General features: G+C 36.2%; 1 protein-coding gene across 4 annotated transcripts in view; it reads left to right on the forward strand.

The window, feature by feature from the left end:
- AKAP6 (A-kinase anchoring protein 6) overlaps positions 1 to 22,840 on the forward strand; it is a 298,890-nt gene that overhangs the window by 149,532 nt on the left and 126,518 nt on the right. The gene's annotated exons all lie outside the window — the stretch shown is intronic.

A 22,840-nucleotide genomic window follows, 5' to 3' on the forward strand; every position in this document is an offset into this window, starting at 1 on the left:
AGAGCAATCCAATAACTCTTAACATCTTGGCATGCAGCAGGCTGAAATTTATAGAAAAATTCAAGATTCCTGTTTCTAGAAATAACAGAGATGGTTGTGCTGAGTAGATTTCCAGATTCTGATGCCAGACAATTCTCTGCATTGATATTCAGTGCTTCCTAGAGAGTAGTTTGTAGAGTTACTCTTGGCTAGGATTACATGAAATGTTCTAGCATTTTCTTACCGTAATTGTACATAGCAAGAATGATCTTAGAGATGGTGGAGGAAGAGCCAAGGATAACAGTAAAACAAAAATACAGGAAAAGACATATATGCAGGATACACAATTTGAACTGACATCCCCCATCACTTGCATGGTGGAAAATGCTCCTGTGCCACATAGCTCTTACTTTAGGAAATAGGTGGTGGAGCAACACTTGGTTTCATAGTTAGGTCTGTTAAAGTAAACAGACTAGCTCAAAGTTAAGTTTCTACCCCACCAATAATATGACCCTATATCTGAACAGCTTGACTCATCCGCGGCCAAAAGCCTAACTGCTTAATCAAAATTATCACATAAAAAATGTTCTAAAATCTAGATTGATTTTGCTATGAAAATTATGGAATCCTTAGCTTGGAATAATTATATTCAAATATTTGCTTGAAAAGGGAGAAATGGAGGCATGGTTTATGTTGCAGTAAATTTTTCATATAGATCGGTGGTAGTTCCTTGCCCCATGCTTTTTATCGTAAAGATAAGAATGTGAAGGAATGATTTTTGTTTGCCTACAGTTAAGTAAAAACACAAGTAGACAAAAAAATGACCAAACAAAAAGTATTTTTGGGTTATTTCATTCATTAAATCACATCCCTATATGATTCTTGTAAGTATGAGCAATAGTGCAGTCAAATACCATCTACTTCTTCAAGCTGAAATATTAACTAAAATTAAAATACAGTTGGCAATATAACTGTAGATTTCAGTTTGCATTTATTTCAGAAGCCAAAAGGAACCTGAGAAGTATAATAGGAAATCTAAAGATTATATCTAGCGGGTATTTTTCTTTTTGCCTTGTTTGAGAAACTACAGGAACAGCGTTGGTGTTAGAAATCTGTAAAGAAATAGGAAAAGGAGGAATTTCAAAGACCCTGGGAAACCTTTCCCTTAGGACTTTTTAAACATGTTTTCATAGTGCTATGGCATCTTTTATGCAAACAATGGAGAGTGGAAGGGAGAGAGGGACATTCTGCACTCTAGAAATACCTTGTCAACATTTGTATTCAAGAATTCAGATTTTGCTTATGAAATTTTTCATTTTATTGTATATAAGTTTCATAGTGGTTTATAGTGATTGCTATAGAAGATTTAAAGGACTTTAAATATTTCTGATGTCTAAGCTCTTCTAATGTATTGCATTCTCTCTACAATCTTAGAAAAACAATGAGATCTCTTCTTTAAGTAAGTATTTACTAAAACTATTATTCCGTCATTTTTATAAATAAACAAATGGTGACTGTATTCAGCTTGAATTGAAGGATATAAGGTTTTGCCTTCTTACCCCATTCAGAAGTACGTTTAAAAATAAATCTCAGAATTGCCATGATACATTCCAACAAGTACTGATCTAACGTTATGAGTAGTAAACATGGCATACAATACATCTGACTTTCTTTCAGAATCTTAGGACACTTAGCTAACAGTAGGGGTTTTCTCCTGATGGAAATAGTAATATTCTAAAATATCTGGAAAATAGGAGGAATGTTTGCATATATGTGTGTATCCTGCATTTTTTCACTTTCTGGAGATGTCTGAGACTGCTTGATCTCTTTATAATTGGGCCATTTCTTCTCCATCACGAAAGGCCTGCTGGAATAGTATTGCTTTCAATGAACAGTAAAGAGTGGTATTGAAAAATAACATGATGTACTTTCTTATCTAGTGGCTGTAAGCGTTACTGTCTGAATATTATCCTGGTCTATCTAACTCACAGTTTGGCGGAAGAGTTCATTTCTTTCTGAAGAGCTTGTAAGTTAATCATGTAACTAATGTCCTTGAAAAGTATACAAATCTTAATATCATTTGCCCACAGTAGATATTCTCCTTCACTGAAAATTGTATGGAATAGTATTCTTAGGGTCAGTTTTAAGTTCTGTTCCCAACATGCATGTAGACAGTTAGTTCATTACTATAATTTTTGGATCTGGGTATTTTTGTTCTGCAAGTAAACGTTTGAATTAAGTTTTGGGTTTTTTTGTGTAACAGTTCAGACTATAACATCAGAACCTAAAGGCTGGTAGGTTAAAAGAATAATGGTGTACTCTAGAAATATATATGTAGTCTGTACTTCTGGACATGTTCCGTTCCAGAATAATTGCTATATTACTGAAAAACATTTCTACTTTTCCATTCCAGCTTCAGAGAAATAAGCATGAAACTGGTTAAGGCATTGGGCCTAATGTTTAGAACATTGAAATCTGACTTAGTTGTCTCAGGTAAAAAGCACTCTTGGGAAGATTGCCTTAACTCTATAATGGACTTTTCTGTCAGTGGGTTAATGATAGAAGCAGTAAGGATTTGAAGAATATTAGAAGAAGAGGTAAAAATACATTTAATAAAGTAAACCTAAAATCACAGAAATAGTAGATGGCTCAGGATAACAGAGTTTGAAGTGGTTAAACAAACCTTTGTATAAAGGGGAAAAGAAAACCAGTGTAATTTCTTCTTGATATGTAATCAAGCATCCCACACCTCCAGGATCATCTCCCACTCAGTTGTGCATAATCTTACAGTTTTTATAGCCATTCTAAACAAACAGTCTTCAGTACACAGAAAAGTGATTTTCATGAAAAAAATGAAAACTTGGTGAAGCTGTTAAATATCTACCACAGTTTGGGATTCTGGGAACGCTCCTTGACAGAGAGTTTTATAGTGACACTGGTCTCAGATTTAGTGGGTGGACTAAACACTGCAGTCCAGAACAATTACACCCTGCTCAGTGTTTTAATGTGAGGGTGAATTTGTGAAATAGACAACAAGACAGAGCAAAGGTTAGAGAATAGTAACAGTAACAGTCCTTTCTTTATTACTTCAGACTTGTAACTTGTCCTGGCCATCCAATCATGCTGCTATGACTACAGCATTTAGATTAATACTTTGATACAAAAGGAATGTACAAATGAAGTCTTTTGGCATCTTTGTGATCAGTGCAGAGAAATATCATATTTTTGAGTAGGTATTTTGCGTTTTCTCAGTGTCTTTTATCAGCTCTAGATTTCTAATCTGCAGACATCAGTATGATGCATGTACTGTAATATTAAAGCCAACACACCAGTATTTTTTCTGATGTCTTCCATTATTTGAAAAAAGGGAGAGTCTATTATTGGGACAGTCTTAAATATTGTCAACAGATAACAGAGAGTATGATTTCAGAATCTAGTTTTTTTACTTACATAACCACTTTGAAAACTGGGTTTCTAGTGTCCAATATATGCAATTGGAATATTGCATATATTACTGTAGTAGTCAGTGCTTTGAAATTGTCAAATGGCACGTGTAATGGGCCTTCATTCTCTTCTCCTTGAGTTAGTTGCTTCTAGTGAAAGGGCAGGAATGGCATATGCTAGAGGGATCACTTTACTTGGGTTGCTGGAGTTTCTTAAGTCACAGGGGACTTTTAAAACTTCACACCTCAAACTGAATTTATTTAACTTACAGTCTCTCTGTCTTCCACATGCACAAACTCAGGATCAGACTCATGCATTCAATCCTGTGTCTTATGTTCTTAATATTGTGAAATAAAATGTCAAGTAAATAGCCATCACTTCATGAGTAACAATTTGAAAGATAATGAAATGGGAATCAGACTTCCATCTCTGATGTTGTACAGACATACGGAAAGGGAATTTCATCTGATGATACACATGCCATCCTGGTCTACAGTTATCTCATGGCTTAATCAAGTCTTTTCTTGCAAAAGAAATGTACAAGGAAAGTTGGTATTTGTGCTTTAGCAGAAGTAATTTTTTTCTCTAATGTGTCCATAATGAGCCACATTCCCATGTAGACACGGGAGAGTTTTATGCTGTGAATGCAACACCTTATAGATCAGACATTAAACTGAAGTTCCAACCACCTTTATCCAGGCTTATTTCCAGTATCACTAATTACCATCTGCCACCTTAATTCTTTGCAGTTTCAGCTGAATGTATCGGTCTCTTCTGTTCAGAACAACTGGATAGTTTTGGGCACAGTTAAATAGTTACTAATTTTCACTGGTGAATAAAATACCTTATAATACCTTACAAAGTGTTTCTGTACCGAAAAGTATTACAGCAAGTCCATAGCTCACCATTCACTACTTCAAAAGATGGTAATAGGGGAAGTGATTTCCTGTAATTAGAACAGAAGGTTCAGCTATGTTGCCATTGAGGCATAGTCTTACATTGCTGAATATTTAAAATGCTGTCTGTACATAAATAGTAGTATTGTGCCTAACAGCTGAACAGTTTAAAATCATTCATGTGTCATTTCAATTCTGAATCTTTTGGAACTTTGGGAGTCTAGACTAAAGATGCTGTGATCTCACTTTTAAGTACAAATGATACTGTTAATTCTGCCCTGCTAGGAAAAAATGCATCTACCGTTATTAATTTGCTTGGCTTTAGGTATTTTAGTGTGTGACATTTGTCCTGCTTTTGGCTGGGATAGAGTTGAGTGTCTTCCTAGTAGCTGGTACAGTGCTATGTTTTGAGTTCAGTATGAGAAGAATGTTGATAACACACTGATGTTTTCAGTTGTTGCTAAGTAATGTTTAGTCTAAAGTCAAGGATTTTTCAGCTTCTCATGCCCAACAGCGAAAAGGCTGGAGGGGCACAAGAAGTTGGGAGGGAACACAGCCGGGGCAGCTGACCCAAACTGGCCAAAGGGTATTCCATACCACGTGATGTCACGTCTAGTATATAAACTGGGTGGGGGCGGGGGATCACCACTCAGAGATTAACTGGGTGTTGATCGGCAGGTGGTGAGCAATTGCACTGCGCATCATTTGTATTTTCCAATCCTTTTATTATTACTGCTGTCACTTTATTAGTGTTATCACTATCATTATTAATTTCTTCTTTTTTTGAAGAAGATAACCGTTCTTATCTCAACCCACGAATTTTACTTCTTTTCCTGATTTTCTCCCCATCCCACTGCGGGGGGGGCGGGGAGTGAGTGAGCGGCTGCGTGGTGCTTAGTTGCTGGCTGGGGTTAAACCACAACGCATTACAATATTGTTGATCTGTCAGCTTCTATGGTGGGGGTTTGCACCGCGGATGAGTTGGTCAAACAGATAGAAAGGGTAGCGGTATTTACAAAAATCCTTCTGGAAATCAACAGACAAAATTTTGGTTTTGTGACGAATAAGCCTGTCTTATAGTGTTTTTACTGGAGCATGTGAAGCACAACTGAGCTCTTTTTATATTAGTTCTTATCCAAATATAGGGTTGAAAACATCCATTAAGAATTTCCAAGCTAATCAAAACAAGCTATGTTGATGTAACAATGAAAAGAACCTAAGGAAGAAGCAAGAAGGAGGAATATTTGTGTCTTTTAGTGTGGCTAGACACTTCCTCAGTTTGCTAGTTTTTAATACCTTGCTTTATAAGTTATGTATTTTTAGTCTTACAGACATCACCTAGAAGGTGCACAGACCTAGCCATCATTGTAACAAAAAGTATCTTCGGGAAGGATTTGAGAGGTGAAACCATAATTTTACACACCATTTTAGAGTGGGTTAATAAAAGGAAACAGAAAAGTGTTTTAGAATAAGTGTAGTAGCAGAAGCTGGCATTGGTAAAGGGATGGCCTGAATATGGAAAATGGCATGGGACTGACTTATAGTAAGTCTTAATTGTAGAAACAAGAAATACAGATAAATGGGATCTACTGGAGGGTATCAAAGACGTGATCATGAAAAGTGGGCAGAAAAGCTTTGTTGAAAGTACTGTACCAGACTCTGAGAATTAGTTGGAAAATTTTACATGAGAATTTTAGTATAGATAGAAAGAAAACATAGAATTTTAGTACCTTTCTGGTACAGGGTTTTTTATTGACAAAACCTGTGCCTTGCCAAGAAAGTGCCTCTCTTTATCACGCTTCGAAGCAAAATTTTCTTCAGCTAAGCAGAAGCTTTCAAAAACCCATGCAAAGCCAAAGTAGCCATGTAATTCTAGGTACAGAATGTTTCCTTTAAGTTTCTAAGTGAATGCAATCTTAAATTGATACACTACATACAGAATAATATTTACAGAATACCTCCTCTTCAACATAAAACTGCTAAGATTCTTCTGTCTTGTATTTTGTATCTGTCTTAAAGTAAAGGAATTATGTAGTTGAACAAGTTCTTGCTTAGTTTAAATGCTTTAACTGAGCAAGTAATTTTGTGGTGAAAGACTGCAAGTTTCCAAGCTTGTAAAATTTTAATTTTAGGGTCATTAGACCAAGGCCTTTTTCACAAACACAGGCACAAGCAAACTGAACCTTAAAACCTTCCTTTGGTCAGCTCTTTTACAAGGGCTTTTTCCCCACCACACCCTGAGAGAGGCAGGTGTCAGAACTATAGTTCCTTTTCCGGAGGATTTACACAGCTGAGATCTTCCAGGAAACGTTGTAAATCAAATCATGTCCTTGGTAGCCTTATCTTGTTGTGCCTCTGTGAGCCTGTTGTGGACTGTGCTAGGTGGGCTGCTTCATAGGGAAAGAGGCTGTGCAGTTCTTCCCCACTGCCTTCCTCCCCACTGGCTGGAAATCCACAGCCTGCGTTACTGATGCCACCTGGGATGAATCTAACACATTGCTTTGGGGGTAATATGTTGTGATAATAACTACATTTTTAAATGGCTAAGGTGCAGGATTATGCAGATGTGCTTGTAAATAGATTAGCAACACTACCATTGCTTTTGGAAGTCTCTTTCAGTTGATAGAAGAACTTAAATGTTACGTATCTGGGAAAGCTGTATTTTGAAAATGTTTTTGTTTAAATAGTTGTAGATTTTTTTCTCAATGATTGAAAGCAAACACGTCAGAGGTGCCCAAAAAAAGATTTAGCGCTGTTGGATGTGCAGTCAGCTTCCACATGGTAGATTCACTGCTATTTACTGGAAGCTGTTTCTCCTGAGTTGTCAATTGTGTGCCTTTTAGTGGGCAGGAGGAACAATTTTGCGTTTAATTCAGAGACTCCCTTCGCAGAGAAAGGAATGAAGCTAAGCAGCCAGTGTTTGGACTGCAATAAGAAAAGACAAATGAATATGAGCTCTGTCCTAAACCTCTTCTTTCATGTTGCATAAGCCCTGTTAAAACTTCTCTATATCACAAGTTAACTAAATATTTTGCTAGTTTTTCATGAAATTGTGTCCCTGAAGTCTTAGTTAAGCAAACTTAGGTCTTATTTTAGCTCACAGAGATTGTTTTCTCATATATCCATCAACACCCTTGTATATTTGCTGCAAATTCTGTATGACAGTATTGTCTTCATGGTATCTAAAATAATTTTAATAATCTTTAACAAGCCAAATTTCTAGAACAGTAGCAGGGCTCCTCATTTTTTTCCACTGAATCTAAAAGTAACCTTATCTTTGTTTTATTAAGCTCACACCAAGTATCAAAGGTAGAGCACCACACTTTAAAAGTCACATTTTTACAGCTAAATTGCATCTACTATTAAGAACAATATTCAGTCCTGTTATAAAACATAGATACATTTTTAAACCAACATATTCTAACATTTACTGCAAAAATATCAAAAGTCCTATTCTCATTGAAGATGTGAACAAGTACTCCAACGTATCTGTGGCATTTATAGCATGCTTCTATAATTTTTACACCTTGGTGATTCTAGATACTCTGTATTGATTACTTTTGGCAACTGTAGGCTCTTTAACAGCCATCACTGTTAATAGAAACGGTTATGCTTAAACGGTTAGGAAAGAAATTATGATTTTTGACTTTAAGAATAAGGAAGGCTACTTTCTACTAAAACATAGATCAAATTCAGTTTGAAAGATGTTTTAAATCTAAATCACTCCACTGAGAACAAGTGCAGACTGAGAACTTGATGAGAACAGATATTTAAACTGACATACGCCCAAGGGGCAAATTTTATCATAATGGTATTTGAATCTTTGAACACTATTATCTGAAACTCTGAAAGTATGTTAGGCTATTGTAACTTCACATGCATAACTGGGCCAACTCTGACAAGTTTTATTTAGGCAAAAATCCCAGTTGGGTTTGGCCTGTATTTGAAAATGTAAAAACACGAGTGTATTTGTGCGTGTATTCATATGAACACATTTATCTTAAGTAACTTAAGCTACTAACCACTCAAAGGCCTTGATTTTCTATTTGGCCAGTATCTGTTCATTCTGCTTTCTCAATACAATCGTGTTGATGCATTTTTGTTCTATTATTTTTAATAGGACATATTTTCAGCAGTGAATATTGGTGGAAGGCTTCTCTAATTCATGTCTGCCTATTGTTTCACATGCTTCACAGATTTCCAGAGAAATCCACATTTAATAAGTTTTTAATAACATGCACACACAACTACACAGATTCATTTTACTGAAAACTGGACATCTCCCACTCTAAAGCAGAAATTTCTAGGATAGACTGTCAGACCTATTACTTGTCTCCTTTTCTGTGTGGGCTCAGAATCCTGTGTGCCCATTCAAGGCCAAGTTTTTACAGCCACAGGAGAAACAGAGCTTTTACCTTTATTTGGGTTTTGAGTTTGAATTCAGAAGTTGATGGAAAATACTAAAATAAATTCATAAATAAGCAAGTGAAAAGAAGGAATCCTAGCTGACTGAAAATGTCCTGGTGGAACAAGTTTGTGGTTGGCTTTAGAGATAGTGATCACTAATGAAGCAAATTATTTGAAATTCAGATCTTTTCAGTTAACTTGCCTTCCTCGTTTCTTATTCCTGCTCCCTTGCCCTCCATGCCACCTGTTGCTCTTCAAAATAGTTCAGGATTTCACCAGGATCAGGAATGAAACAAAATACAGGAGTGTATGGGGAGACTTCTCACAGGGTTCACTGCCTGGTCAGACCCAGATGGAAGTGCAGGCTGAAAGCTAACGCTCTATAGACATCTGAGATTATTTGCAGGCAAAATTGGTTCTGGTCAGCTCAAACAATAAAGTTTGAATGTGTGTTCTACCCATGTGTTGTTTACCAGTCATCACAATGATAAATATTTTGGATTGTTCAGATAAGGTAGCATAAGAGCTAGAGGCTGGGCTTACACGATTTTCTTCTAATTTCTCCACTAGCCTATTTTGCTTTTTATAGCTCTGGTAGTAGCAATGCATTATCACCTCATGCTTCTCATCCTGATTACCTCTGGTAGGGCAGGGTCCAGTGGAGTAAACTCAGCTTGCCTCCTGTAGTGAGATGCTTCCTTTTTTTTTGGTGCCAAACTGTACCACCATGTTTTGCTTTTTAAAAAATCATGTATAAAAAGCTAGTTTTTCCCTTTTGGTATAGTCTCCTAAAAATCCTGTACTTTAAAAATGGCAGCTTAATATGGATGCTATTGTCAATTGTCATTACTAAAGATTGTTACTTTTGCTAATAGCATTCTATCTTTGTCATTTTATTAAAATTATATTACTGCTCTGAAAACAAAAATTACTGCTTTATTCAATTGAAGAGTGACTGGCATGGCACTCGTCTGATCTTTAAAAAGAAATTTTACTTTCATTGTATTTGTGCATTAAATTAAGTGTTCGTATCTACAGAATAAACTAACATCTTATAAATATTACTGTGTTTAATTATCAGTTCAGTATTTGAGTTTTTGCTGTTATGGTTGATGTCTAAGAGTGATTAAATGTGTAATAGAGAACAAAAGGAACATTGATGTGAACAAAGATACTATTAGATAAAGGTAAATTTCATCTTCTGCATGTTTTTATTCTTTTAAAAATATTTTAATTACTTTTATATTCAGAGTGATTGGGTGGCATTTCCTTTTTCTCAATTCAGTTCCTATTTTTGTCTTTCAGAACAACATCTTCTAGCAACTATTTAATCTGTAGAATCTTTCAGTTATAGTCTCAGCTGTATACTTAAAGCAGCTATTCTTCACTGGGGTGGTCACAAAAGGGAAATCAGGTAAAACAATGTTTGAAGGAAAAATCTACTTGGACATCCTGCATTTTAAATCTGACTTGTTCTTAAATGTCTTGTGGCATAGTACACTTGACTACACTTAAACTTTAGATTCAGAGTGATGTTACAGATTTTGCTAGTTTTTTAAGCTAATCTATTAGAAGGCAACAGAATATGATGCTGAGTGTTGTGTGACCTGACTTCTTTATGTGTATCTACATTATGAAAAAAATAAACCACCTTTTCAGTAGAGCCCTTAGTGAAATATAGACTTACATATTAAAAGACTGCAAGATGCTTATAGTAAAATCATATGCAAGTTTGTATGTCAGGTCTGGTAAGTTGTGAATAATATTTTTTGTATCTTTTCTTTTTTAGTATTTTGCCAGGATTTTTAATTAAGCCTTTCCTATAATATCTCAGATGCTCCTAATTTGTTGATAATTATACTTACCCAGGGTAGTGTAACTAATGTGGGAGATACAATGGGGACTGCATCACATTTAGAAATTTAGACTTGCTCCTTACACACCTGGAAGTAACTGCAGAAAAATGTGTGGTAGTAGTGTACTTAGCCACATCCCATGGGCAGCTGTAAACATTAATGACAGTTAACCTAAGATGGCTTTAAACGTAAAATGGGGTTTCTGACCAGGAGACAAGTGGTATGCCATATTCTTTTATAATCGCCCCATAGCATGCTTTATGAACCATCATCAGGCCAGAGAGAAAAAATAGCTCATCTGGGCATGTACACTTCATTTCTTCATCCTCTTTTTCCTCTTTGCAATTGTGTTATATAAAGGGAGCCAGGCATTTAGCACAGAATGCCTTAATCCTTGAGTTTATGAGCCCTAAGCACATCACAAGTATGGTTGGTGCTGACAGGTCACATCATCCCTTATGAAATGGAGAAAAATGGTGAGAAAGGAGAGAGAAAATTGCAAAGGAAAAAGTTCAGATCTGCTTAAGAGTTCGGCACCATGTGTTCTGAAATACTATGACTTAAAGCTATGATACTCAACAGAAGTCTAGAATGGTGCTTTTATGATTGCTTATATTCGAGGACCGTCAGGTCAGTTCAGAGGAGGGGGGCAAGAAGGAGGTAACTGAGGTCAGCTTGTCTTTTCTGTCCTTGCTGTTGGTTTGGCAAATTTTCCTGGAGACTGCAAGGGTGTTAAGTACAAGTATTAGCTTGTACACCCTGCCCTTCCTATCTTAGATTTGAAGTGCAAGAGTTTAGAGCATTGTATAATAACCAAGTACTACTAGAATGGCAAAATATAAAGTGGAGTGCAAGAAAATAGGATCAGTTTCTATTTTACAAACTGGGAGTAGTAAGGTGAAACAGCCCTGAAACAAGGAGTGGAAGTATATGCCCAGCTATTTTTTTCTAAATATGACAATTAATGGGTTAGTTTGCAAATCTGTTATTTTTTGTCTAGTCAACTAGTCAACAACAGTAACGTTTAAAAGTTACTTTCATAGGTTTCTAATCTAATAAAATGTTTTAAAAATATGTTGTTTATCTGTTGGACAGGCAATGTTTTAAGCAAATAAATAGAATATATTTAAGTTCATGGTTTTGCTAGTTCATTCATTTGAGCCTTGATTCTTACTCTTTGGTATAAATATTGTATGAAGCACCCATATTTATCTCAGTGGACTTATTCCTGACATGTATTGCTACAAAGACCTTTGTTTGTAGAATATCAGCTAATTAAAATAAATCTAAAACTGAACATGAAAAATGTTGATTTCCAATTCAGTGAATTCTAGCAATATTATAACAAGTTTGTTTTTAATTCTTGAAAAACATATCAAAATTAACTTTTCTCCCATTTACGTAATGCTTATAACTAAACTTCCTTCCTACTGTGAGACAGTTTCATTTATTGTTATTTGTAAACAGCTTAGTAAAGATGCATAGTGGATTGGTCTAGAAACTCCTTGAACAGTTTCTTTTGAAATAACACTACATACGTTAAGCTCAATTACACATCCAAACAGCCACAGCACACTTTTGGTAATTTATTCATTGATTTAACATAGTACCCAGAAGAGTCATGCCTGCTGTCAATTTTGTAATATATTATGTTTTAAATATACTCATGCTCACCCATGCACGCCATTAAGGTGTGCATAAACCTGTGTTTTTCTCTCTTGACAGCTATAAATGTTTGTTATTATTACACAAAACATATGTTCATGTTGTTTTTGTCTAAATTATTCTATCTGGGGCTATAAAGTTTTAATGTTATTAGTTGCCCTTAGAATTTTAATGTTTCACTGCTGTAACCTTCTTAGGATTTCTCTGCAATTAAATAGAAACTATTTCACTACAGCCTGGAAGAACAATATATTTTATACAAATAATAAAAAAAATCCTTCTTGCACCATTTTCTTCCAATGTAGTAAACTGTTTACTTGACAGGGTTCTATATACAGCAGTCCTACCCGTAGTATTTTCCAGAACTGAATAGAATATTACACTTTCCTACAGTCTTCTCATTAAGAAAAAAATTCTAGCTTAACCCCTTTAAGATAGAGGTATGTCATAAGCAGTTTGCTTTGAAAGCCCTCTCCCTGCTGTTCTCTGTTGTCCCCTTACTCAGTAAAGTAGCTCCATTACAGAGGAAACCTCAATGTAACAGATATACTATGAAAAAAGCTGGGGGGTTAGGAGATAGCATGATATTAGTGTAGAAAAATCACTTGAAGAAATGTCTCCTGTGTTGTCTTCTAAATAGAAGCAGTGTTGGCAATAGGAAAACGTATTACTTCCCCCCCTTTCAGTTTTCAAGGCCTTTTTCTAAGGAAAGAGAGCAGACGGGAATTCATCCAAGACATTAAAAGATATTTACTGCTTTTAAATGAGCAAAGGACTTATTTAGGACATTCTTTTCCATATACTGGGTTAAGGCATTATATGGACCTTTTTTCATTGTGTGCCAAAATACCCTCTCACAGAGCAAGTAATGTATAAGTGCCATGCAGATTTTAAATATCTGACTTTAATTATCTTATTTCTAAGTATAGCACACTGGTATTTCTCCTTGATTCATCAGGTTTTGTTCCACAATCTGACTATCGCTCCCTTTGTGTGTAGAGGAGCAAGAGGGAGAAACAGTGATCAGAACATTCAAAATAAACTGATTAGAATATGCTTGCTCTCTTAAATTGATTAGGCAAGATTTCTTTTAGGAAAAAAAAAGTTACTTCTAACTGAATTTGTGCAAAATGCTTGAGATACTTCAACGTGAGCATTTGAATTGGAAGGTGCTTCATGAATCTTACATTAAAAACTTGAAATCAAAATAACCTGTCTGACATCTTTAAGGAAGATATCAGGAAGACAACACCCTTAATGGCATTAGTAGCTACTCATGCTTGGTATTTTTGAAGCACAGCATATGTAAACTTCAGAATACCTTTTGGAAAAAGGTGATTTTTACATTTCACAGAGAAAGAAACTGAGGCAGAGGGATGAAGAGCCTGCCCCACAGTTACAGGGAGAGTCATCAGGCCAGCTGGAATTAGAATTCAGGAGTTTTGTCTTCCAGCCTCTTGTTGAGCTCACTGAACCAGGAATTCTCACACTTCTGCAGTAACAAGATCTGTTAATATTCAATGCTTCCAGGACTCTGCCAAAAAGATTTCCTTCTTTATGAAAATGAATTCTGTCCACCCAAATTTAATTTGTCTCCCCTGCTTTCCTTGCTCTTCTTTATTTGTTCTTTCATTCACTTTTTCCTTTCATTTCCTTTATGCTCCTGAATCTTTCTTTTTTTTAATTCATTTTTCCTTTTTCCTCCTTTTTCCACATGCTGTTAGAGAATTGCGTCTTTTCACCCCCCACAATATTTCTTTTTTTGTTTCTCATTTTCCCTGGGTATCTCAAACCTGCCCTCAGAAGCGCTCCGTTGTACAGGGACACAGTTGCTGCTCACAAACAGTGTTTCATAGCGCCCTAATTTTCGAGATTTTAATTATATCTGAAGCTTTGCCAATTACATGGTGAACTTCTGCATTGGAAAGAATAAGACCACAGCCTTCTATCCTCAGAACTGAAAAGCCTATAATAGAAAAAAATGTACCATTTGTTGAAGAATAGAGATAACAGGGAAAAAGCAGTGTGTCAAGGTACTTGGTTAAACAATAATCTCTTACAGAGCACTCATTACTGCTAAATAATTGACTGTGTTGGGAGAAAGGTTTCTGTGTGAAGAGAGGTTCAAGAAGGTCAGTTATCTAGTGGTAATGACCGTAGCGGTCATTAGAGGGTATTAATGCTATTAAGAACAGAACTTTAACTTTTTATTGAAGTTTTTATTTAAATTATATTAACTTTGATTCAACTTTTAATTGAGGTGCAACCATCCAAATTCTATAGTCAGGAACCAAGAAGTAATGAACATAAAATTACATGTTCTTCTGATAGGCTGATGGGTCTTTAATATATTATAATTTTGAGAGTCTCTACAGAGCAGTTATTAGTATAAAACTATTCAGAGGTATTCTATTAGAATTAGGGTTGGGTGAATGATTCAGGAATAAATCCCAGCTTGACCCATAGCAAATGCAGATGGTATATTTTGAGTCAAAAAGAACTTCTTTTCATAAATACAGGTGCATGTGATCTCAAAATACTTGCTAAGTTAAAGCAAAAATCCTTTGATGCCTAAAATGATCTGTCTTATAAACCTGATGCAGGGTGGCAGCAGCACTGAATTTATTCTGAATTGAGTTTATAGTTCCATACTAAGTTCAGTACTTGTATAGAGAATCTCACGCTGAAAGTGAGCAGCGACAGTATTACTGTTGTTCTTCCAGCCACTACAAGAACCAGAGTCAGGGTATGGCTGGGGCTCCCAGGAACTGAAACATGAGCTACTAGGTGGAAGGGCTGAGCTAATACATCAGTAGCCCTCCTGCTCCTTCTTTCTATCTTTTTTTCTCTAGGGCATTTCAGGGATAGGCTGCTGAGTAAGTCTAAAGTGCTGGAGGGCTAGAAAAGAGGTATGAGACTGTAAAATGAACTCTCAGGGGACCAGAGGAATATCGTACGTCATGCCACCTTCTAGTCTTCTTGCAACAGAATTTTTTTGTCTTTGCCTTTCTAGCCTGAGGACATAGTAACATGCTTTAGAATAACAGCAGCAAAACCAACATGCTACCAGAACAAAACACTAAACACTGTTTCATTCACACAGTGGAATGATGAGAAAAAGAATGGCTGATACATGATAGGACTTAATCACATTGCCCAGTGCATATCTGGGCAGGTGCTAAGAGACTTTGGTAAGAAAGGAACAGCATAGCATACAGAGGATTGCAAGCTGAACAGAATCCTCCATGCTGTCATAGCAACTTTTCAAGGTACAATTTGAGAGCCAAAAGCTATATTGTGTTTATGAAAAACTGTGACATTTAAAGAGATCTACCAGTCTTATAAAGTAGCAAGGAGAAAAGAATCCTGGGGTGAGTTATCTATAACAAAGGAGAACATGCTATCCAAAAGATTTTTTGCTGCTTTTATATTAATGTATCAAATAAAAACAATAAAGTTAGACAGTAGTTATTTATGGCATTAGTATCTGATGGGGTTTTTTGCAGTGAGGAAAACCCAGTTACTATACTATTAGTGCCAGTTGACCTTACTACAGAAAAAATATTCTGGGTTTTGGAAATGTTCTAGATGTTTCCAAAACTTCCAGGATGTTGTTCAATTTGCAGTTCTGTTGTTCATTATATATTTCTATAGTTTCATTGTATGGAGTGATGCACAGTTCTATGAAAGCATCTTCTGCTTCTATTCCTGCTTCTAATCCTTTGAACTTTTTTGTTTCCTCATAATTACAGACTTGGGGAACACTTTGTATTAAATTGGTCTGCTGCCATTTTCTTGAAGGGAAATTTTCTATATGAACTGATAATGGCTTTTTTTCCCATGTAAAAAAAAAAAAGTAACTGCTTTACACTTTTGGTAGGAAGCCAGGTTTTTGTCATTTAGACATGTCAGGTCGTTATGAAAACATCATGCATCATAACACAACATAACAATGTGATTTGCTGAGATGCTGACTCCTCTTGAAAAATTGTAAAGTGGCGTGTGCATATTTCCATGCAAAGAACTACCTGAGTATTTCAGAACATTTTCCTGGGGCTGCCTGGTGCAGTGGTCTAATGTATTAGCCTTGTAACTGGGAGAAGGTAGGTTCTAATAAGCGATGTGCAAGTCTTTGTAGTTCTTATTCATAGGTATATGACATTTTCATAAAATCATAGAACAAAGTACTAAAAGACATTCTAGGAGGTCATTTAGTCCTCTGCCCTGCCCAACGCACAAAAAGTTAAAAATCAGATCTGAACTGTTTCTGCTGTCTGTCTTCTTAGAAACAGCCAGTGGTGGGTATTCTGTAACATCCAAAACAATTTATTCCAGTGCTTAGCAAACTTGAAAGCTTTTTCCTAGTGTCTTGCCTAAATTTACCTCACAGCGGTTTATGCACAGTTGTTCTTGTCCTATCCCCAGAAGACACAGAGAATCATTACTTTATTCTGTGTGGCAAGCTTTAATGTATTTGAAGATCACCATCAATTTGCTATTCTGTTTCACATTGCATGGGCTTGTTCTGTCAAATTGTAAACTGAGTGTAAAACTAATAATAAATGAAAGTCAAGATAAATTACTTCCATGGTAAACAAACAAACAAAAGAAGTGACATCCTCTTCTCTGCACCCCTTGAAATTCAAACATTATCCCAATATTCTGCAGTGTGGCAGAGAGCCTTCACTGTATCAACAGTCACAGGAGGACACTTCCATCTCCCCTGGTCTTTAGGTGCCAGCTCTGTACATAGCTGCTGTTTTTCACAGTAAGACCAGTTCTGTAATCCCTTAGACACAGTGGAGGATGAGACTGGAAGCTGAGGCACTGCAAGAGTCTCTAAAGGCAGATGACATTTAGTCATCTGCCACCCCTCCAGTCAGGAGTGTATTGTTGTTAACCTACTTACCTGATATGACATTTAAAGTAGATTAAAGTAAAAATGTAAGGACAAATATTAAAAAGAGATGAAATAGTTAAGATGTTTAGAGAGGGCATAAATGAAGTAATAAAATAAATTATGCACCTAATCTTTAAAATGACATGAAAAATTCTCTCTGTCACTCAGCCTGGTCGCTACTGGCTGGAGGCCAGTGATGGCTTCACCATCCCTGGAGGTATTCAAAAAACGCGTAGACGGGGTACTCCATAACATGGTTTAGTGGGCATAGATGATGGTTGGACTCGATGATCTTGAAGGTCTTTTCCAACCTAAATGATTCTATGATTCTACTTGCCTCTTGTCAAAGTGGGAGATAGGGTGTTATGCATGCTCTGCATCTCCCATTCACATATTCTAGAGGGTCTGGGCTGTTTTAATACTTTACTCTTCCGAACTTCTATTTTCTTTTTCAGCAGGGGAGACTTTCTGGCCAACCTCTTTATTAGAATAAAGTTTGTTTCCCTTTGGTAACTATGTAGAAATATTCCTTGATTGTACTAGGAATGATCTCCTGCACTTAACTTGCTAGTAAACAACTGTTTACTCAGGGAGATGTACACTTTTCCCCCTACTGCTTTTGTTGCTACTTTAAATTCTCCTCAGTGTGTAATATACCTTTTGCTGGACCTTATGTTCTATAGTAATATGTATGTTAAAAAAATACAGGATAAGTCAGTTCTTAGTTTTTTTACTCTCTTGACTAAGTCCAATGTCACTTGCAGTTAACAGCTTTGGGGTGTTTGATCCTCAAAGTTTTCCTTTTAAGGAGACCTTAATAGAAGACAAACAGATGCATAGTTGGGGAGGTGTAGCACCGGCCAGATAAAGGCAAAAATACTTTAAAGTCCTCATCATTTAGTATTAGCGCTTGTATTTATCCATGTGATGATCTTATTAAAGACAAAGGAACTATCAACATGAATAGAGTTAAGCATGTTCTCAAAGGTTGCCAGAACTGAGATGTCTGTAGAAACATACCATGATAAATGGTAACAAAAATTGGTGGTAGTAGGAATTCAGAGAAGTGGAGGAAAACAGCAACAGGAGGGGTATGTATGCAATGTATGCATCATGGTAGCTGAAATTAGGAGTCAAAGTCATGTTTGTTTGAATTGTTACAGTCCTTTCACATTTGCCTGTTGGAACTGTGTAGGCTGAAGTAAAGAAGTTGTGGAGAAGGGAGGTGTCTGAAGCAGGCTGAATCTGACAAAAAATTGAAAAAGCAATCATAAAAAGATAATGAACTAAAGCAATACAGAGTAAAATAATGGGACAAGAAATAAGGTTGCTATCTTTTCCTGGTTACTGGCTATCCTATCTAAGCAAGGGAGAAGGCAGATCTAGGCTTGCAGAGATCAGAGCTACTGTGCACTACACATGGGTATTCTTATTTTTCAGAGGTGGTAAAACAATGGGGAATGGGAATGACACCACCAAATGATGCAGTTATGAATAACACTGGAGATGTATATGTATAAGTTACACTTATGAAAAGACAGCAGGGGTGAACAGGCAAGGCAGACCTAAAACTTATTTCCTTTGGTTTTGGTGCAAGCTGATAGTGAGTTCAGAGCTCCCCTGGAAAAGCTGAGCTGTTCTCAGGAACTTTTCCCAGAGGAGTGGTAGAGGCAGAGGCTGTATATGGAGTCTGGGATGAGTTCATGCCCATCCAGTGGTAGTATCAGGGCATATGGTACATTTCCTGTTTCTCAAGGATTGCAGTCTCTTTAAAGTGTGCAATGCAAAATAAAATAATTTTCATGCTGTCCAGTTTATTTTGGCAATTTTGTGCAAATCAGCTTGAATAGAGTTCCTTCCTTATAAGAGCACTAATGATATTATCCTCAAAAGAATGGAAAAAACCCCTTTAAAAAGCATTGACTATATGAATAAACATGAATCATCTTTTGACAACTCTCATATGAATTGCACCGTTAGGCTCACGTGTGCTATGTGAGCAAAATTTTGTCAGGAAAGTCAAATGACCACATGTATTGATTTTCAACTGTAATTGAAATAGCTTAGTGTCACATGGTATCTGGTTCCAATTTGTGACTTTGATTTGTAGGGATTGTGAACTAATCTTGCCATCACATGTTACATTTGTAAACCGAAGTTTTAAATTGTGCTGATCAGACATATGTAGAAAATTACAGCTGCACTGCAGGCTTGCACCTGTGCCTGGATTTCATCTTTTCTAGTCTTTACTCAGGGCACATGTATAAGCTATGAGAAAATTTATGGTGTGGGAAACCTGTATTAGTAGTATGTGTACCAGAAACAAGCGGATAGGAAGTAAGAAAGACGTGATTCTGTTTTATAGTTGGGGAATCAGGGGCAAAGAGATGGAAGCATTATTAAGAAGTTCACTTAGCAGGTCGGAAACAAGGCAAAATCGGAATCCATATGTCCTTACTCTCAGTTCCTCTCTGTGTAGACTTTGTAAGTCCAGCCTGCTTTGTTTTTTGGTCCATTGGTTGCTACTTAAACATGGCAGAACTTCATTTATGCCCTCTCAATTAGCAAAGGTAAGGAGTGGTGGAAGAGATCCCACACAGAGTGGTCAGCAGTGATGCTATTTCCTTTGCCTCTAAAAGCTTGTCTGCATGGTGAGCACCTAGGAAATCTTACTAAATTGATTAAGTTATTTTGCAAAAGTTGAAGAGCATTAAACTCCCATATGGATATTCTTACTCAGAAGTGAAGTCACCATAGCTTGCTCTAGCTCCTTTGACAAGGATTAAGCTACAGCAAATTAAGGCCATTTTAGTCCTGAATGAGTGCCCACATGGGGGATTAATGCACTTTAACTTATGCACATTAGTTTTGAAGCATTAGTTATTTCATCTTAGAAGTCTTGTCCCCATGCTAGGTGCAGAGAGAGCTTCCAGAGATGTTGATTCCCAAAGCACTAGTGAGTTAGTTCTTTTTGCATCTCTCCTAATGTGACATTTTCTGAAGGAACATATTCTTAAATACATAAAGTTTAGTATTTAAACACATAATTTCTAAACATGTGCAGTTCTATTCCTTCACTCATTTAAACTTTGAAAACACCATCTCAAATAGATGATGTATGTTGACATCATAATGGTGTCGGAAAACAACTCCAATTCAGTAAATCGCAATCATCTTTAAAAGGGGAAACATCACATAAAAATAAACAGGGTTAGGTATACATTTTCCACACTATACTATGATTTCAGATAAGTATAAAAGCTATTACAGTTGTATTTGCCAAGTTAGGCAATGAAAAGCAAAGCAGTATGTGGAAATATCCCTGAAATTTGATAGTTTCTCCTGGCAATGCAGTTGAATTTGATTAAAATATTTACGTTCCAGAGCATTTTTATTAACTTCTGAAACAGACTTTTTAAAAGATACTGCACAAGACATATCTTGTATTTAGAACAGAAAACTAATATTGCAAATAAGGAATGAATATGGGTAAGTAGTATTGTTATTACCCAAAACAAAAATAATTCCTCTAAAACTGTTCAGAAGTTGGATGTTGAAAAATAGCCAAATGGACATTAATTTAAATGGAGGCACTTCAAGAAGAAAAATGACAGAAGTTACTGGTCTGACTTCATTTATCTGCCATTATTTTCTTAAATGTTCATCTTGACTGCAGCTGTTTGAATAGGAAGCTCTCTAGCTATAAATAGGGAACATGGCAAATTCTCTGTTTTTTTCCCCTGTTGCCTAACCTTGTGTAATTGATAAAAATAACCCTCAGATAAAACCACCTGAAAAGATATGCTTGTTTTCTCCCATCCCAGGCCAAGACATATCCAAAACAGTACTTAAAAAACCTATTAATGTTATTAAGCAGATATTTATTTATCCCATCGTATACTTTGTTGCTCAGATTGTGGATCATGCAAAAAAAAACCAAAAACCCAACAGAACAAAACCCCAAACTAAAACCAAGATAAAGTCTGAAAGGGAAAAAGATAATTCTTTATTCATCATGCATGCAGAGTTGTCAGTTCATTAAAGTATACCTATAATTAAAAACTTAAGTTAATTAAGTTTTTAGGTTTTTTATATTCTCGTTATCATAAAAGAGAAAAAAGAACAGTCTGGAGGGATCTTAATGTCTCACAACTATCGCTGGTTGGAAAACATCCCATCTTCTTTTTCTCTCCATGAAATACTCTTACTGAAAAAAAGAGAGCAGGGTTTTTCAAGATTAAAACTAAGATGTTTTAGGCCGTAATTTATACTCAAAAGTAGTGTTATAAAAAATTTTGTTGTAAAGTACTTTTTGCAAAATAACAAAATTATTGTTAAACAACTCCATATTGAAAAAATGATAGTGCTGGGAAGTTTTCAACATGCTTTACTCAGCACAGTAAAATTTTGCATTTAATTCATTTTAAAAAGCAAGTCTTATTGGCTTTGGCAATAACTGCTATTGGCACTTTTGTATTTATCACTAGTAGCAGATTTTGTTGGGTTTTGCAGTAAGCTTCTGCCTCTGACTTTTCATCTAAAAAATGTTTCTAATGAACTTATGAGCTCAGAGAAGCTCGTGAAAAGGGGACTCATGCTGGTTTCTGCAGATCCTGTGGGAAGGGCAGTGTTGAAAGGAAGTCTTCGTTTTACAAGATCTCATTTATATACTTTGTATTGATATTCAGATTGTGAAAAATCAGGAAAAGCAGCTAACTTTAAGTTTATATTCACTTTGAATTTTCTATCTGAATGTAATCTTTACTTTTGTTTCATGTGTTAGCTGTTCTTGTCTTTCTGGTTTCCAAAAAGAAAAGAAAAAATCTATTACATATTGCAGAATTTTAAGTGCTCTCAAATTTCAAACCAAAATAGGGATGGATGGAGAGGTTTGCTCTATTTTGGTCTGATTTTGTTTGTCTTCTTTTAAGTATAACTCACAGCTTTTCTGAGCACAGGTCATTCACCAGAAAAATGAAAGTGTGATTTAAAGTGAACTGTTGGGCATGTGGTTTTTTTCTTTCAGTTTCTAAAATTAATCTTCAGTTTTCCTGGAAATCTGTAGCACAGACACTGAAAACTTGGTAAAAAGAACCCAACAGTACCCACCCCACCCCAACCCCCTTTTCATTGGGTTTTTGGTATAGGGTAGCACTTCCATGAGGAATCAAATCTCTGAAACAAGATGACCAGTCATTTTCCAAGTGGCAATGGGCAAGGGTTCTGCAATGGTGGCTTCAGCTGGATCATATGAGGGTCCCCAAAGTGCTGTTCTGCTGAATTCTTGTAATTAGCTGTCCCATGGTCCTATGTGACCAATACAGCATGTGAAGCATCCATTGCTACCAATTATTAGCAATTAGTTACTAAACATCGCTTTATTGCCTTAATTGTGTACAAGGGAATGTCCTGCATAAGCACTTCTTCATCTACAGAGGCAGTTTCTACTGACTATTTACAAGTGTATATTATCCATGCCCAGTTTGGTCAGTTCTGCAGCAGGAACTGCCTGGGAGGTCTCTGGTCCTGCCAGGTTGTCCACCCAGGATGTTAATCAGCACTTTGAAGCATACAAGTAGTGTCTGTCAGTTGGTCTAGACACAGCAGGAGCTGCCTGCAGGAATCTCCAGGACTGAGAGTCCCACCTGGAGAGCCTCTGAAACAATTAGTGAAGCACTTTGTTGTGAAGGTGG

This window comes from Harpia harpyja, chromosome 3 (genome assembly GCF_026419915.1).
Source record: "Harpia harpyja isolate bHarHar1 chromosome 3, bHarHar1 primary haplotype, whole genome shotgun sequence".
NCBI classification, from domain to species: Eukaryota; Metazoa; Chordata; class Aves; order Accipitriformes; family Accipitridae; genus Harpia; species Harpia harpyja.